At 40.4% G+C, this 16,821-nt stretch overlaps 1 protein-coding gene across 4 annotated transcripts in view; it reads left to right on the top strand.

Annotated features, from left to right (window-relative positions):
• The window catches only part of MAP3K21 (mitogen-activated protein kinase kinase kinase 21), a 134,098-nt gene that overhangs the window by 58,861 nt on the left and 58,416 nt on the right, over positions 1-16,821 (top strand). For all 4 annotated transcript variants that reach the window (XR_014249062.1, XR_014249063.1, XR_014249064.1 and 1 more), the window contains exon 12: positions 15,186-15,345. The gene's annotated coding sequence lies outside the window, so the exon portion shown is untranslated. The remainder of the gene's footprint in view (positions 1-15,185; positions 15,346-16,821) is intronic.

The following is a 16,821-nucleotide window of genomic DNA, read 5'->3' as shown; positions in this document are numbered from 1 at the left end:
CGCAGTGGTTAAGAATCCACCTGCCAATGCAGGGGACGTGGGTTCGAGCCCTGGTCCAGGAGGATCCCACATGCCATGGAGCAACTAAGCCCGCGAGCCACAACTACTGAGCCTGCGTGCCACAACTACAGAAGCCCAAACACCTGGAGCCCGTACTCCACAACAAGAGAAGCCACTTCAATGAGAAGCCCGGGCACTGCAAAGAAGAGTAGCCCCCGCTCACCACAACTAGAGAAAGCCCACGTGCAGCAACGAAAATCCAATGCAGCCAAAAATAAAGAAAAGAAAAGAAAAGAAAAAAGAAAAACAGATCCCCCTACAAGAATACATTTTTTTAAAAAGTAAGTTTGATCATGTGACTTGGTTGTGGGACAGCTCTAAAACTAGAAAAATCTCTACATTTTCTGGTTTAATAAGTATTGAATTTTTCAATAAACCAGGTCTTTTTCTCTGGAACAGGTCGTTATTTCTAGAGGTGTAAACATGAGTCAAATCAATGGAGTTGGTCATAATTTTTCCTCCAATCTGTATATTTCCCAAACTCAGCTGTTTCAAAAATTGAAGCATCCTGTTTGCCTTGCTTGCTTTGGATTTTCTGCTTTCTGGACACTAGATGGTACTATATACATATTATTTCACAAGACAAGGACCACCAACCTAGCTTGGTTATTTGAAGAATTGCAGCCAAATTTATACCCTTAGGAGAAAAAGGAAAAATAATGGATGTGATTTGAGAAAGTATTAGAAAGATGAGGAGAGGGAAGGAAAATGATTTTCCAGCAACAGTTACAGAGGAACAAGAAGATGATCTTCATTTTTTTTTTATTTTATTGAAGTGCAGTTGATTTACAATGTCATGTTAATTTCTTCTGTAGAGCAAAGTGACTCAGTTATACATATATATTATTATATATATATTATAATATATATTTTTTTCATATTCTTTTCCATTATGGTTTGTCACAGGACATTGACTATAGCTCCCTGTGCTATACAAGGATGATCTTTATAAAGTGATCTTTTTTTATATATCTGTTCCAAAGAGGGAGACAAGCAAGGAGCTTCAGAGCTGTAAACTAGGTCAAATCTCCAAATGTGTATCTCCAGCATCAGCAGGATTGAATCAAATGTCTTGAGTACTAGGTGTCCCACCATCATTAGACACTGAAAACAGAATTCTGCACTTAGTGTATGCAGAGCCAAGGTATAAACATAACACAGTCCTGACTATGTCGTCGGAGGTCTGAATCTAACCACGTCCGATGTTAGCCCTACAGCAAGAATTTTCAGTTGTGTGATCCAACATATTCCCTTTTCACTTAAGCCAGCTTGAGTGTGTTTTACTCTGGCAACTGCAAGCACATTTGCAAGGCTGTATCTGTTGAAGTGGGATGAGCACAGGACAAAGTGGACGGAGTAAACAGTCAACACGCCCATGCAGGAGTGAGGTATGCTTATGTTTATAACTTGGGTCAAGTGTTCAAATGTGACAAAAGTATTCTCTTCAGAAAAATAGATGCTCAGGATATCCCATTAGCTGCAGCAGGAGTCTTAAAGTGATTCTAGATATTTATAGGCTAGTAGATGGTAAGATGAATTGCTAAAGAGATTCTGCAGGTTTGACACAAGATGCTCAGCTATATTCTATGTGGACAATTTGATAGGATTCTGTAAGATCATCTTGCTGATGAACTTTCTCTCTTGCATAGGAATGCTTCAGAGCTCCGCCCAAATAAAGGATTTTCTCATCTTTGCAGATTCTTTGTACGTATTAACTTTCCCCGTGGTAGCGATATTCACGAAGCTGGAGTCATAATTTGTGAACTCTGGGTCTGCTCTAAGGATGAATTTCAACAGAACACTCAGGCTTCTCTTTTAAATGATATCTAATTAAATAAATACATTGAATTAAAATAAAATTGAATGAAAATGACAATCTAAGACAGCCTCAAGGAAACGGATAATTCATTTCTTCTTCTTTAGCATTTTCAGAGACTGAATACAGTTAAGAAATGTAACAGTTAATTTGTGGTTGTGATAGCCGATTTGCAAATGAATCGTTTAAAAAATCAGTTCTTTCATACTTAATAGAAATGAATTTAGTGAGTTCACATCCCTAAAAATAAGGACACTTTTTGGGACTGCCCTGGTGGTGCAGTGGTTAAGAATCCGCCTGCCAATGCAGGGGACACGGGTTCGAGCCCTGGTCCGGGAAGATCCCACATGCCACGGAGCAACTAAGCCCGTGCATCACAACTACTGAGCCTGCGCACCACAACTACTGAAGCCAGCGTGCCTAGAGCCTGTGCTCCACAAGAGAAGCCACCGCAATGAGAAGCCCGCGTGCCGCAACGAAAAGTAGCCCCACTCGCCGCAACTAGAGAAAGCCCATGCCCAGCAACGAAGACCCAACGCGGCCAAAAATAAATAAATAAATTTGTTTTAAAAAATAATAATAAGGACATTTTTCATTCTGAAGCTTGAAAACTCCTTATTTTCCTTGAAGGTGCCCTAGCTTGCCTCTCTGTGCTCTGTTTATCTCTGTGAAGACCTCCTCTGGACAGTCTCACCCTGTGATTCCCCTTCCCTCTCAGGACTTTGCTCCATCAGTCAGGTCCTTCCTTTTCACATTCAGTTTCTTTCTATCTATTGAGTCTGCAATGGTTAATGTTATATGCATCAGCCTGATTGGGTCACGAAGTGCCCAGATATTTGGTCAAACATTATCCTGGGTGTTTCTCTCAATAGATAGATGATTGATAGATAGATAGAATATATACATATATATTCTACTGGCTCTGTTTCTCTGAAGAATCTTGACTAATACAGGATCCTTCTCTATCTTAAAAAACAAAAAAAAGAAGAATGTTTGAGTGAATCTTGTTGCCTCTTAGAAGATAAAATAACATAAAATAAAATAAAATAAAATTTGTCATCTTATTGGACCCCAACGCCATCTCTGGCAGTCATCTTCTTTTCCCCATTTCAGCTTCTCTCTTAGGTATCTGTGGTCTGTGGTCACTCTCCCACTTCTTAATTGCTGGCTTTTGGATCCCTTACAAATCTGGCTTCTCCCCTCTCCACAGAAACTGTAGCCTTGAAGGAAATCAGTGACCTCTGGATTGCAAAGGTCTGTATCCCTTTTCAGTCCTTATTCTTTTGGCCTCTTCTGTGCTAACATGGCCAATAAAAGCTTCCTTTAAAATTACAAAAGTTTCCTTTCAGGAAATTTGAAAAGTTCTGAAAAGTGCAGAGGAGGAGATACCTCACCTGTAATCACAATACTCAGAGATAACTACTTGTTGGTGGTTTTGGTTCATCTTCTTCCTATATTTTTTTCCCATAGTATACATACTGTTTTAGATCAAAATTGGGATCATACTACATGTCCTTTGAACATCTGTTTTCCTTTTACATTGAATATATTATGGATATTTTTCCATGCCAATAAATATTCTTCTGCAATAATTTTTTTCATGCCAGCGAATCTGATCATCATATTGATATATTAAAACTTATTTTTATCTCTTTCCTATTCTTAGGTGTTTAAGTTGTTTCCATTAAATATATATATATATATATATATATATATAGTCAACAAGACTGAAACTCAAGCAGGAGCAATGTTAACTAATGAGTTCTTACAGATTTCCTTGGAGAAGGAACAGCAAGGTCTGAATTGGGCATGGTGAGCTTTCAGAGCTAACGCACGTTCTCTGTCATTCTGTCCTGAGGTGAGAGGTGTATTTAACCCAAAGAGTATGGAAAACCTCCCTCTCAAAGCTGGATTAATCCTGAGTTAAGATGTGTTGGGAGCATAAATGATCTTGGGAGGTCCTAAGTGGACTTGGCATTGAGTAGAATATTTTTTCCATCTTTGGTTAAGTCTTCTATTGAGGAACATTCTATCTTGGAATAAGATGAGAGCTTTTATAAGTCCTGTGAATGCTATCAGATAGAATTTTAGCAATCTTGAAATAGATAGCTCTGGGGGAGTACATTTCCCTCTCTGGGCTTCAGTTTCCTCATACCTAGGGGGAATGTATGTTTAGACATTCTCTAAGATTCCCTCCTGTAATTCCATGATCCTGTACACAGAAATGAATGAAGAAGTTCTCCTTCTGTCTTGTCCATGTGGATTACCACGACAGCTGCCCACGCCCAATTAGCACGTCTCAAGGAAACATGCAGTCATGGGCCATGAAATACCTGGTGGGAACTAGGTCTCCACAAGAGGAAAGGCTAAATGGATAAGGAACAGACTTTGTGGGAATCAGAGGGAGCCAAAGTGCTGAGTTTTATCAGATGCAAAGCAAGAAGGAAATGAATCATTTGGAGGGTATAGTAAAAAAATCAATGGAAGAGTCCTAGCTTAGAATCAATAGGCGTATAACTGCAGGAAGTTATCCTTTGTTTAAACTAGGATTTTTCAGCTTCAGTACGATTGACATTCTGGGTCTGATAAGTCTTTGCTGGGGCTCGTCCTGTGCATTGTAGGATGTTTAGCAGTGCCATTAAACGCCAATAGCACACTGTCCCACAATTTGACAACCAAAAATGTCTCCAGATATCTCCTGGTGGGGCGGGGCAGGGAGTGGCAAAATCTCCCTTTCCCTTTTGGGAATCACTGCTTTAAACTTAATCATCCTTAGCAGATAGGGATCCAACCAGTCAGGAAGGAATTCTTGGAGAATTTAATTCTGTAATGAACCACCAAGTTAAAGTAAAATGATAGAAAAGGGCTTAATTTTTGTAATCATCCTTAGCAAATAGGGATCCAACCAGTCAGGAAGGAATTCTTGGAGAATTTAATTCTGTAATGAACCACCAAGTTAAAGTAAAATGATAGAAAAGGGCTTAATTTTTGTAAGTAAAACATCTGGTTTATAAGAGCAAACAGCATGAAATTATTTCCAAACAATTTAGATTGTCTTTTAATAATGTATGACAAATATTCTTTTTAAAAAAATTTTTTTAATATATTTATTTATTTATTATTGGCTGCACTGGGTTTTCATTGCAGCGCGTGGGCTTTCTCTAGTTGCGGTGAGCGGGGGCTACTCTTCATTGTGGTGCATGGGCTTCTCATTGCGGTGGCTTCTCTTGTTGTGGAGCACGGACTCTAGGCATGTGGGCTTCAGTAGTTGTGGCATGTGGGCTCAGTAGTTGTGGCACACAGGCTCTAGAGCACAGGCTCAGTAGTTCTGGCACACGGCCTTAATTGCTCCGCAGCATGTGGGATCTTCCCAGACCAGGGCTCGAACCCGTGTCCCCTGCTTTGGCAGGCAGATTCTTAGCCATTGCACCACCAGGGAAGTCCCAATAATGTATGATAAATAATCTTAAAAAGAGGTGCTAACATTTGACCCTTGAAAATAATTTAAATAAGATCTCTGTCAGGATGAGGGAGGAACATAAACGACTGTAAGTGTTTCAAGTAGAAAGGGGTTCAATATAGGGAATTAGGTGCCTACAAAACTGTTGGAAGGACAGGAGAAGTAAAAGTTGGGGATCTACACAATCTTTCAGGTCCACCATTGCAGGCTTGGTTACAGCCAGGGCATAGCTTCTGTCACCTTTCGGTCAGAAATGTGCAGAAAGCCTCTGCACATATCTGGGAGACAGAGTTGATCGGGTATCTCAAAGACACTGATCTATGCAGAACCCGTATTTCCACAGCTTCTGATGGACAAAGTGGAATGGGTTCTAACTCCCTGCTAATTCCTAAATCTAGCGTGAGTCAATCTCATTGGTAAAATCATATTTAAAACCTTCCTATCAAGAAGCCTAGAGAATACAATTCACAGGCATCCAGCTGCTATAAGACAGGAGAGATTATAGGAAGGAGTGGGAATGCTGCTGGCTGCAACAGATAATATCCAACACAGAATTCTTTCTCAACTGTTTTGTTTACTGAATTGCTCAAACAGTATATTTCCCAGTCTTTCCTGCTCCTTGACTCTTGGGCCAAAAATTTTCCCAAGCTTCTATCCATTCACGACACTATTCAAGCATATGAACTCAAGTAGTTCAAATCAATTACCTGGAGAAAAGAATAATAATGGAAAAGTTCTCTAGTGATGACTAATTGTGCACAACTACAATTAGATCTTTAGTTGAAGGCGTTCTGAAATTGCTTTAAGCATGTAGTTAAAGGCATGAACAAAAGTGGTTATTTTTCTTTAAATTTCAAAATCTAATTAGTCACCTGAAAATTGCCATGACGTATGAAAGCTTTCTGTTGATTTTCTTCATGCTAATAAGTTACCACAGGAGGCATTTTCCTAGCATTTCCTAAAAACAGCATCACCAAAAATAATCTCTTGCCAGAGCCTCATTAGGTGCTGTCATTTGTGGAAGAACCATCTCTGGGTGTTTATCAGGCTATTACCCCTAATGTTAGAGAATCTGGTTGTGTCTTTGCTGGCAATGAAGAGCCTATTGAGGAGGCTGGGGAAGATAATCATATGCAAGGTTGAGAGATACAAGAAGAGCCCTCACACAAAGAAATGTCAAGTTGGGATTTATCATTCCCTAGGCTCCAATTAGCTCAAGTGATGGGATAAAATTCACAAAATAGTTTCAGAATGAAGATTTATTCCAATTTAAATACAGAAAGGAAGAGAGAGAGAGAGAACATAATATTTTTAAATGGGAAAAGACTTCTTTTCCTCAAAGAAGATGTAAGAACTCCTGAAAGACTTCAAGTGTGCAGAGTCCTTGATTAGTATAACCGCTGTCACTATACTCTTGTCTGTATTGCCTATGGTCTTCAACATAGGCAATTTAAAGAGTTAGCAGAGGCTAATAAGAGCAATAATCCACAAAACTGTTGCTACTAAAACAAATTTCTATATTCCTGGGTACCTCTAGGTACTTAGAAATTTCCATTTACAATGGACAGATCATCCAGACAGAAAATCCAGAAGGAAAATTTGGTCTTAAGTAACACATTAGACCAAATGTGTGTGTGTGTATATATATATATAGAGAGAGAGAGAGACATTCCATCCAAAAGCAACAGCAGAATACACATTTTTTCAAGTGCACATGGAACATTCTCCAGGGTAGATCACATGCTGGGCCACAAAATAACTCGACAAATTTAAGAGGATAGAAAATATGTCAAGCATTTTTTCTCAGCCACAATGGTATGAAACTAGAAATCAATTATAGAAAGAAAAATAGGAAACAAACACATGGACACTAAACAACATGCTGCTGAAAAAACAATGGGTCAATGAAGCAATCAAAGAGGAAATCAGAAAATAGCTCAAGACAGATGAAAATGGAAACACAACTTTCCAAAATCTATAAGATGCAGCAAAAGCAGTTCTAAAAGGGAAGTGTATAGCAATAGAGACCTACCTCAAGAAACAAGAAAAATTTCAAAAAACAACATAATTCCTTTCTAACAAAGGAATTAGACTAAATAAATAAATAAATAAAGCCCAACATCAACAGAAGGAAGGAAATAATAAAGATCAGAGAGGAAATAAATAAAATAGAGACCAAAAAGTATAATAGAAAAGATCAGTGAAACCAAGAGCTGGCTTTTTTGAAAGGGTAAACAAGAGTGATAAACATCTAGCCAGGCTCATCAAGAAAAAAAAGAGAGAGGACCCAAATAAACAAAATAAGAAATAAAAGAAGAGAAATAACAACTGATATCACATAAAAGCAAAAAGTCATAGGAGACTACTACAAACAGTTATATGCCAACAAATTGGACAACCTAGAAGAAATGGACAAATTTCTAGAAACATTACAACACAACCTTCCAAGACTGAGCCAGGAAGAAATAGACAATCTGAATGGACTTACCACGAGTAGTGAAATTGAATTTGTAATTAAAAAAAAAAATCCCAGCAAGCAAAAGTCCAGAACCTGATGGTTTCATAGGGGAATTCTACCAAACATATGAAGAAAAGCTAATAGCTATCCTTCTCAAACTATTCCCCAAAATTGAAGAGCTGGGAACACTCTCAAATTCATTCTGTAAGGCCACCTGATATCAAAACAAGACAAGGACAATACAGAAAAGGAAAATTAAAAGCCAATATCTCTGATGAATATAGATGCAAAAATTCTCAACAAAATATTAGCAAACTGAGTTTAACAAAATATAAAAAGTATCATACACCATGATCAAGTGGGATTTATTCCAGGGATGCAAGGATAGTTCAGTATTCACAAATCACTCAATGTGATACACCACATTAACAAAAGAAAGAATAAAAGTCACGTGATTGTCTCAGTAGATGCAGAAAAATGTATTTGACAAAATTCAATATCCATGCATGATAAAAACTTTCATCAAAGTTGGTAGAGAGGGTATATGTTGGTATATCTCAACATAATAAAGCCTATTTATGATAAACCCACTGCTGACATCATACTCAGTGGTGAAAAGCTGAAAGCCTTTCCTCTAAAATCACAAACAAGACAAGCATGCCCACTCTCAGCACTTTTATCCAACATAGTTTTGGAAGTCCTAGCCACAGAAATCAGGCAAGAAAAAGAAATAAAAGGCATCCAAATTGGAAGAGAAGAAGTAAAACCATCACTATTTGCAGATGGCATGGCAATGTATATATAAAACCCTAAAGTCCCCACCAAAAAACTATTACAACTAATAAATGAATTCAGCAAAGTTTCAGGATACAAGATTAATATACAGAAATCTGTTGTTTTCTATACACTAATAATGAACTATCCAAAATCTAGAAAACAATCCTGTTTAAAATCACACCAAAAACAAAACAAAACCCTATGAATAAACTTACCAAGGAGATGAAAGACCTATATTCTGAAAACTATAAAACATTGATGAAGGAAATTGAAGATGATACAAAGAAATGGAATGATATCCCATATTCATGGATTAGAAGAATTAATATTGTTTAAATGTTCATACTGCCCAAAGTAATCTACAGATTTAATGCAATCCCTATAAAAATATCTATGACATTTTTCAGAGAACTAGGACAGGTAATCCTAAAATTTATATGGACCCACAAAAGACCCTGAATTGCCAAAGCAATCTTGAGAAAAAGGAACAGAGCTGGATGTATTACACGCCCTGATTTCAGACTATGCTACAAAGCTACAATAATCAAAACAGCATGGTACTGGCACAAAACCATAGATCAACAGAACAGAGTAGAAAGCCCAGAAATAAGCCCACACACTTATGGTCAATTAATGTATGACAAAGGAGGAAAGAATATATAATGGAGAAAAGACAGTCTCTTCAATAAATGGTGCAAGGAAAACTGAACAGCTACATGTAAAAGATGGGTTTGTGACATAACTTTCCCTCTTTTAAAAAAAAAAAGTCCTCTTATATTAGAACAAACTCAGTTATTGGGGTATTATATTTATTCCAATAATTTTAATTTAGTTTATTTTTATCACTGTGATATTAAAGGTACTACCTCAGTCACCCTAGGAGTTGAGTATAAAAGTTGGCATCATGTTGGCCTCTCAAGTGCTTGCTTAATACAGAATATTTATCAAAATAAAATACCAAAAAGCCTGGCTTTGTCTCAAACTTGATTTTCTTATACCAGAAGCACTATTTAATGAGGCACTTAGAATTCCATAACACCCACCATGGTGCTGTCACAAATGATGCCACTGTTAGAGAAGATGAAAAAGATGAAGTAGAAGAAAGCCAAGTGAGAAACACTCTCCTCAAAGGAATGCAGAGGAAGAACTTGAAAGAAAGATGGAATTGGCCAAGAAAGCACAGAGGGAGGGAAAGGGGAAGGGCAGTTGGTGCTCTTGTTAATCTGTTGGTAAATTCCAAATGTTTAGGGTATGCTTTGTATACCAGGGTTATCTATGGAATTTCATTGTCTAGGAATACTTTGGGGTAGGAGTTTTCTCATGCTCGATAGTATATCAAGACAAATTTTAGCTGAAAACTGAGGCAGTATGGTATTTCCTTGACTTGTTTTGCAGTATTTCCTTTCTTTAATTACCTAATTATAGTACGTTCTTTCACCATTAGCAAAAGACTCTCAGAACCCAAATACTGATTCCTGGCAATCTGTGCTCACTCAGCGACCACCAATGAGCATCTACTAGGCACAGGCTCATGAGGGCTCCTTCTGAAATGAGAATGGCCCTTGTTTGTCAATGCTGAGTACAATCTCCCCAGGTGTCTGCAAAAACTTTTATCCGTAATACCTTTATCCAAAAGAGATCCTTCAAGTTATACCACTTAAGATAAAGATCATGTCTATTCACTAAAAGCATGCAATACAGTAAGTCGGCTCAGTGGTTTAGAGCAGAAGCACTGATTTTACATGTATAATTTCCTTTTGAAACCAGAAAACACGCCTTCACTGTTTTTTAATTCACATCCCCCCAAAAATCAAAATTCATAAGATGGATAAAAATCAAGTGGGTGGCTGTTTGCCTTACAAAAACATTAAGCCTCAGAGTTATTTTCAATAGTGAAATTCGCTCTTTTGTTCTGGCTTCCCTTAAAGGTGTTTACCACTTGAGAGGAAAACACAGGCCACTGCAGCTTAGGGGGGTTGGGAGTTGGAGAAGTTACTGCCAAAGGGAAATGAATCAACGGGAAGACAGAGCAGGTCTGGACTGCTAGAACAATGAACTGCCATATACACGTGCAACGAAATGTTAATACTGCTATAGTAATACAATGAACCTTCCTAAAACATAATGTTATCCTGTATCCCTTTGGTTTAAAAATCTCAGTGACTCCCCTCAGGTCCAGAATTTGGTAAAAGTTCCCTTAGCAGCAGGGGCTCCTTCGGTACCAGCAGCAGCTGATGCTTTGAGCATGTCTCCACGTCTCTCTCACTCCCAGAACTCAGGGACACATGTCTCCCTCAACCTGCTATGTGGTTACGTGGCTCTGGCCATCATGCAGCCTCTTACCTCTGCCTGGACTGTCTTTCCTACTTTCCCTCCAACCCCGGCCTCAGTCTCCTCCCTCTCCTGCTGCCAAAGTACACCTTGTCCGCCTGATAAACTCCTACACATCCCTCAAGAGCCAGCTTAAGGATTCACTTTTTTGCAAAGCTTTCACTCACTTCCCAGATCTGGTCCATCATTGTAGCCAGGGACTGAGGGTCCCTGAAGAGAGTGTAAAGTGGGATGACTTTCCAATAGTTTCAAACTGAGCTGAATCAAGAAGAATGTTGCCCTGTTCATGACCTTGCTGCCTATGGAGAATTCATGGTAAACTGTGTTGGTGAGGACCCAAGGCTGTTTGGAATCCAATATCTTGAAGAATGGGGCTTGAACAATGAGTGTATCAGGGCTCTCTCACAAAAGGAAATGAATAGTATTGAGAACAAAAATGATTTCATTTATAACAGAAGAGGGAGAAAAATGAAGATATACAGGTGGAGATGCTATAGATATTACTATTTACCTAAGTTTATGTTCTAAAAGTAGCCAGATAAGTGGCGGAATCCTGTACTTGACTAAACAAGGAAAGAGATCGCTTCATATTTGTAACTTCAAAGCATATTGATTAACTCATGTTTTAACCAGATGATGGTAGAGGTACATTTCTCTCTATTATCTATCTCTTTGGTGTTTCCAGAGCACTCTTACATTATCACTGTTGTCCTATCATTGTTTTAGTCTGCTGAGCTGTCAACGTGATGAGGTCAGAGTTTTGCTCACTCTGGTGTCTCCAGCGACTAGCAGAGTTTTTGACATATTGTAGGTATTTGATAAGTATTTGTGGAATAAATTGATGTGTATATAATGTCATAGTTTGGTTCCTCTCATTTACTGTTGTTTCTAAAACAACATCAGCATGTTGGATGCTCTCAGAAAATATTTCTTTTTTTTTTTTTTTGCTTTATCTTTTTTTCTTTTAACACCTCTATTAGTGTATAATTGCTTTACAATGGTGTGTTAGTTTCTGTTTTATAACAAAGTGAATCAGCTATACGTATACATATATCCCCATATCTCCCCCCTCTTGCCTCTCCCTCCCACCCTCCCTATCCCACCACTCTAGGTCACAAAGCACCGAGCTGATCTCCCTGTGTTATGCGGCTGCTTCCCACTAGCTATCTATCTTACGTTTGGTAGTGTATATATGTCCATGCCACTCTCTCACTTCGTCCCAGCTTACCCTCCCCCCTCCCCGTGTCCTCAAGTCCATTCTCTACGTCTGCGTCTTTATTCCTGTCCTGCCCCTAAGTTCTTCAGAACCATTTTTTTCTTTAGATTCCATATATATGTGTTAGCATACGGCATTTGTTTTTCTCTTTCTGACTTACTTCACTCTGTAGGACAGACTCTAGGTCCATCCACCTCACTACAAATAACTCAATTTCGTTTCTTTTTATGGCTGAGTAATATTCCATTGTATATATGTGCCACATCTTCTTTATCCATTCATCTGTCCATGGACACTTAGGTTGCTTCCATGTCCTGGCTATTGTAAATAGTGCTGCAAAGGCAGACAAAGGATGTCTGAAGTTCTGCTTGTTGAGTGGCAGTCTCAGAGACCAGGGCTGTGGACAAAGGCAGCTCTCCCCCTCTCTCCTCCTCTCTTTCTTTGTAAAGTAGCTAAACTTCCTCAGTACTCTGATTACTCAACAAGCAACGAAGATAGAAACTGCATGTTTTGAAGACCAAAACCTGGCCAATAGGTGTCCCTGTTGGGTTTGATCTTGTTTCTCTTCTTAAATGCAAGATTTCCCTTGAAGGAAGGGGGCCTTTGGCCTCCAAGGCTACGCTAAGGAAGAAATCTTCAGCAAACAAAGGATGCTGCATCAAGCCCTCAGCCACTGCGGCCAGCCCCAACGGTGCACCCGGAGGGCCCTCAGGATGGGAAAAAATAGGATACCCGTCCTAGGCAGCTGAGGTGCATATCAAAGAAATGATTTCAATAAGCCCAGACTCTTGCATCTACCCATACAGAGAAAAGCACTACATTCATTAACTTGAGAGATCTGGTTTTCTTTAATTAACTGTAATTAACAGATGTTAATTAAGTTGTAAATATGGTGGCATGGAAGGCAGGACGTTTAGCTCTCACACCCAGGTTCCTGGCTCTGTCTCTGCCGGTCTCCACTCTGGAATCTGCTTGGGGTCTTGGTTATGCCTTCACTCCACTCAGTGGTTCCTTGCTCAGGCCGTAGAGGAGCGACAGTGACGCAAAGATTTATCCTGTCTTAGTGCTCCCAGGACACTCCTTGTTTCCTGCTGAAGCCTCGGTTTCCTTAAACAAACATCTGGAGCTTTGGGCTCTTCTGCAGAACTAAAACCCCCAACAAATGGAAGATGTTAACTGCTTGATGAAGCATTCTTTATTCCTGGAGAACCAGAGAAGCTCAGCAGGAGACCACCTGAGGCCAGATATAAAAAATGCAGGCCCTGCACACACCCTGATCCTTATTAGCAACTCCGCCTTTGAAGCATTGCTATAAAACTCCTCACCAAATCCTCCCAGTTTGGGACACAGAAGTATTGAGGGGCACGAGCCTACTGTATCCCGCTTTGCCTAGCAAAGCAGTAAGGCTGTTCTTTTCTACTTCACCCAAAACTCTGTCTCTGAGATTTGATTCAGCACTGGTGCACAGAGGCCGAGTTTTCAGCATCAGTCTGAGAACATGGAGTAGGTAAGGCCAAGTCCATGGCAGTTCTATCTGTCCTTCCTTTCCCTCCAACGTGCAAGGGAATGAAATGTGACAATCAGTTTCTTCCAACAGTCCTTTGCCTCCAGGGTGAAAGGTGAGTTGAAGGGTTTGGGTAAGGATGAGGGTTGTGGCCATGGAGACTTCATCACACTGAAAGAAACCTGTACTTTCATTTACAAGCGATATCCCTTTGTTATCATTTCCTTTGGAGCTCAGTATTAGCAGCTGAAATTGTCTTAGAAATAAATGAACAGATCCTGAGCTGTCCATTGACCTTGTCAGTGAGAGGTAATTATCTCACTGGAACTTTAACGCAAGCTGAAAAACATTATGCTTTTCAACATGAAAAAATTGGCTGGCAAAGTCTACTGAAAATTCCATCTGATCTCACAGAATTTGCTTGTGAGAGCTTCAGTGAAAAGGAAACATAATTAACATCCGAAAATTTCTTATCATTGTGCTTGCCTGGGCTCTGCCGATTTGTGTCTGAAAAGCTGAATATTTAATAACGCACTTACTGAAAATGGATTAAGATAAAACCTTCTGTCTCACTTTGTGTTTAGATTACTCAGACCCCCAACCCTGGGAAGATTTCAGAATCAGTTTTAGGCGGAGGCTAGACCAGCTGCCCACTCAAAAAATAAAACTCTCCTCCGTTGGCCATTGAGCCTTAGGATTTGGGAAGGAGTTCGCAGGGCCTGTGGGGAGCAGGGGCCAAACTAAGAAAAACAACTGGAAGTAGGAAACAAGTAAAAAGTGAGAATAACAAGGTCCCTGAACCATGAATTCATTGATCTGCAGTCACCAAGGGCATCCGGTTGCCCCTGTCAGCTGGAAACAGCACACCATGACCCAGGCTTCTGGGCCGGCAGGCCACCCTTGAACTCATAACTCTGAGCAGACAGGGTAGGGGGTCCCTGGAGAAAAGGAACCCGACATGGCTTTCTTGACATAAGAGAAGCCATTTTGGGCCTAAGCCATTTTGTGATCTAAGCCTGGCCATAATGCTTGCCCTTGAACAGGTCTCGGTAATTAATGATCTTAAGGAAACAAAAGAATGTCGGAACAAAAGACTATTACCAGGCAAGAGCAGTAACAATAGCAAAGATAATATAGCAGGTGTAAAGACACCCAGTCCTGTTTCAATGGTAAAGATTAGCCTGAAGCTCAACCACCCGATCAACTGGAACCTAAGGGGTGATGATCTTGACCTTTTCTGACCCTGGTAACTTCAATCAGCTAAAGCTTGGACTCCGTCTAGGCCTCAGCCCCTTCATGAATATGCATGGACCCTTAGCTTACAAATTCCCCAGTTTTGCTGTTGAGGGGGAGACACTGCCTTAGATAAGATCCCCCGTGTTCTCTTTCCTTGCTGCAAGTAATCAATCCTTCATTCTCCCGATCTCTGGCTTGGTTGTGTGTTTTGGCTTGACACCCACCAAGAGGCGAACCCAGGTTTGGGGGTAACAAAACCTACAGCCAAAGCCTCGGATGCCTATCAGCCCACGTGGGCCTCTCACCCTGTGATATTCCTACATTCAGGCAGCATGATCAACGATAAAGGAAGGGGAAGCAGAGCTCCGGACTGGAGAGTCCGCTGTGCCTACAGCCAAGGACCCTAACCCCCCTGAATGCCGCGCTGCCATTAGAAGAACGACCAGGTATCTTTGTCCTGACGAGGGAGGAAATTCACAGGAGACAGGTGAGCGCAGCGATTGTGGTTAGACGTTTCCTATTGTTTAATGTGTGCGTGGTAATCACATGTTATTCAACTTTTTAAAAATACACACATAAGTGGAGTTCCCAAACTGAGAGAACAACAACAACAAAAAAGCCGTGGGTATCTTTCTTCCTGTATTACCCTTGACCGTGTGATGCTTCTGTCTGGATGCTACAGAACTGGGCAGTGGTTACTGCCTTCTAAGCTCAGCTCCCCTTATCAGCCCATCACCCGCATTCCAGCTCTGCCTGCTCTATCTTCTGCCACTTAACTGAGATTAACTCTGAGCTGAGCAAACAGGAAGTGCTCCATAAAGGCTGGTGTTGATGGAGGACCAAAGCCACCAAAGCCACAGACCGAAACCCCTCTTTGTTGTTGTCTGCATCTACCAGGCCACATGAACATTGCATTTCTTGGGTCAGAACAACTAGAAACACAAAATTTTGGTCTCCAGTGAACACTACTTCCCCCTCAGTGAGAATTTAAGCTCATATTTTGCACTCAGCATTGTGCAAAGATCTACAAGATCCATTAGGGCTGATTACCGCCTGTGGGGGATTTGCACTGCGGATGGAACAACGTGCACTTGTACACAGAAAGCATAAGCATGCAGAAAAATTTAAACTGCCTTCCTACATCTGTCCTTGAAGCGTTGTCTCGAGGACCGCCTGGTGTTTCCCCATAGACCTCATACGGAGGCCCTCCACACCTCGGCAGCTCTGCCAGGCCCTGCCTTCCGCCCGCAGGCCTGGAAATTTAATTTCGCCACTTGTCTCTTAGAAGCAGGTATATATTAACTAAGCTCAAAAGATTGATCCGAAAGGCGGAAAGCCAATTTATTAATTCATCTGAGAAGTGATTATGAAGGAACCAGAACACTCACATTTGTGTGACCAGTGGATGTTCCGACTGTCGAGGGACGGCTGTGGCCTGCTGGGGATGAGAAGGCTGATGACGTGGGTGAAGTCAGAACAGCGAGACAGCGAGACAGCGAGACAGGCCAGTGAGACAGGCCGAGAATCCACCTCCTGCTGGGGAAGGCAAGGTCCAGCCAACGGGAGGACGAGGAACTCATGCCGAGTGGAGCTAGTGAATTGGGTCCTGCTCCTGTTGGTGTCCCAGAGGAATATAGACCCAGGGGATAGAGCTCTTGGTGGAAAAAGAGAAACTGTTTTTATATTTATTTATTTATTTATTTATTATCTCAGAGAAAAATTTTTTTCATGATCCATATAATATTAGCATACTAAGTATTGCCATTTATAATATAACTGTTACATTGAGACCAATTCTTCTAAATACAGATGGCCAATGCAATTTTTAAAGAAATCATTTCCACAGATACACTGAGAAATTGTTTTTATCACCTCCTTTTGCAAATGTTCTTTCAAATGTCTGACTGAATTCTGTTCCCAATTTTGCCAGTTAATACCACGTCCATGGCGAAGCCCCTCAAGT

This window comes from Balaenoptera borealis, assembly GCF_965194805.1.
Source record: "Balaenoptera borealis genome assembly, chromosome: 10".
NCBI lineage: Eukaryota > Metazoa > Chordata > Mammalia > Artiodactyla > Balaenopteridae > Balaenoptera > Balaenoptera borealis.
This window is presented reverse-complemented; position numbering and strand designations above follow the sequence as displayed.